Genomic DNA, 2400 nt, shown 5'->3' on the forward strand with positions numbered 1-2400 from the left:
GAGCCTGATCTGACTTGTAAGACGGCGGCCAGAGCCCAAAAGGTGAACAAGCAAAAATGCTAATAATTTTTACTTTGACCTGACCTGTGACGTCATCGGTGACCTCGAGGTCAATGAAATTAGGTTTCGTTCGACAGTTTTTCCGCGGCTATCAGACGCCGTTTGAATTTTGACGATCGGCCCAGTAGTTTCGGAGTTAGGAGGGGGGGCTATGAATAGCCCCCCCCCCCAGTAGGGCGTGTTATACACAGACCCCAGTGGGGCGCGGGTTAAGTTGGGGGAGCCAGTTGAGCCCCAGCAGCTCGTCCTTCTATCTCACTGATATTACCCTCGTCCTGTCTTTTGATGTTATTACAGTGCCATCTTACGATAACGGCCCTTAAATATGATTTACTTCTGTTTGATGAAACATGTCGGGCTCCGCGATGAAAAGACTAAAAACATAGAAGCTCCAAAATGAAAATAAAGTAAAAATTTAAGAACTTTTCAAGGTAGATAAGAATAATGAGAGACGCTTTTATAGATGGCAGTTTTTCGTATGGAGACAGCTTTTAGGATTTACAAAAGTGGAAAAAGTTACCCCGGTCGCGCCGGGGTCGGCTGAAAGTTACCCCGGCCACGGCCGGGGTGGCCGGGGCTGCAGGGGGCAGGTTCTCCACCCATGCTTGTAGCGTTAGAGAATGGGCCGACAGGCTGAGAAGGACTAGTTCCGCCGAAAGGATATTCTGGAATTTGAATTGAATGGTATCTAGTTTTGAAAGTATCCGTACTTCTTAAGTATAGTGGCGGATCCAGGGGGGGGGGCAAAATGGACATTTGCCCCCCCAAACGGCATAATTTTAACATTACGCCTATGGACGGTGCATGGAAAGAATCGATAAATTGTTATGGTTTGCCCCCCCCCCCAAAAACTCTGAGCTGGATCCGCCTCTGCACGATACTGCCTCATTTGAAATTTCACTTCTATATTAGTATTTGAGGAGGGTGCGTCTGTCCGTTACCGAGGTCCCGACTTGGTGGTGCTTTGCGTGGACTACAGGCCAGACCGTTGCACCTAGCCCGGTGAAATTTGCACAACTTATAGATCAAGGATGCGCGACGTGCCTTTGAGGGGTCTCAGCTCGATCGGATTGATAGGGAGCGCGTGGCGCGTGCTCAAAAAGTGCAAATTCGCGTCATAGACTTTACATGTATAAATCGGCGTGCGAAATCGGGCGAAAACGGCTAATTTTGGCCGACACGGGTCCAGTTCCCGTGCAATATCTTGGTGACCAGGGGTCCGACCGGCACGGGGAAAACAGCATCGTGTGCAGAATTGAACGGGCTATTGAATGGTGTGCAATGCAGAGGATGGCACGCGCCACGTGCACCGAGGAGGGCACTTTAATGTGGAAAATTGACGTTTTGGACGGATTTTGGAATTGATTTTATTTTTAGGTGACCGTTAAACGGAGCGAGTTGGAACAACGCCTGTTGGCAAGAGAAATGTACCGTCTCTCATGAGAAAATTGTGAAAAGCTGATTGATCCAAATCAAGGTGGTGCAAATCACAGGAGAAAATGGTGTTTGTCAATTTTTTGCCACTTAATTAATCACACGGGTTTTGCTCAATGATCTGGTATCTCTGGCAATTAAAAATGGCACCGTTGGAAAGAGCATTCAATTCTGTCCAAGGTTCAGTCTTTATTTTTGCATGATGAGCAACAGTATTCTTAAAAATGTAAATGTTCCAAACCATTACATTGTCATTTTTAGCGAAATTCATCGATGGCCCTCAAAAGTCAAAAGACTTCACGCCAGTTTTCGATCATTCTAAAGTAGAACGCATGATAATACGACACGGGCACCTCGATGCGATGTATCTTTTTGTTTTCTTACAAAATGCTTGGCCGTCAAAAAGCAATCGAACGAAATGGATATCTACCAACCAAATCGACACAGACCAACCCAATACCCACGGGTCAAAAAATCCCCCCTTCGCGTTGCGGAGCACGCGGGTAACCCTAGTTTTCCCCATTGCGATAACATAAGGAACCGAGGCTGCGGTGTCCCCGTACGCAGGATTCTGGAGACTGTCGGGCGGATGTTCGTGGCGAAAAGCTAAAGTTCTTAACTAAAAAAAAAATCATGTCTTCTCATACTTTTTAATACCTAACTCACTAGAAACAATATGTACGGGCTTCCAAAAAATGTTAAATTCAAAATGTTAGATCCATTACAATATTTTAGCTGCCCAAACTTGTGAATGTAATATATGCGTCATTATTGAAAAAGTGCTTAAGCATAGTATTCTATGGCTGACAAATATTCTGCGTCTGTCAGCCAAAACTGGCCAATCAGAGGCCCTGTTCGTCATTTCTGGGTGGGATTAATAAACATGCTGATCGCGTTGATCATCAC

The sequence above is a fragment of the Amphibalanus amphitrite genome, unplaced genomic scaffold (assembly GCF_019059575.1).
Source record: "Amphibalanus amphitrite isolate SeventyFive unplaced genomic scaffold, NRLGWU_Aamphi_draft 000662F_arrow, whole genome shotgun sequence".
Taxonomy (NCBI): domain Eukaryota; kingdom Metazoa; phylum Arthropoda; class Thecostraca; order Balanomorpha; family Balanidae; genus Amphibalanus; species Amphibalanus amphitrite.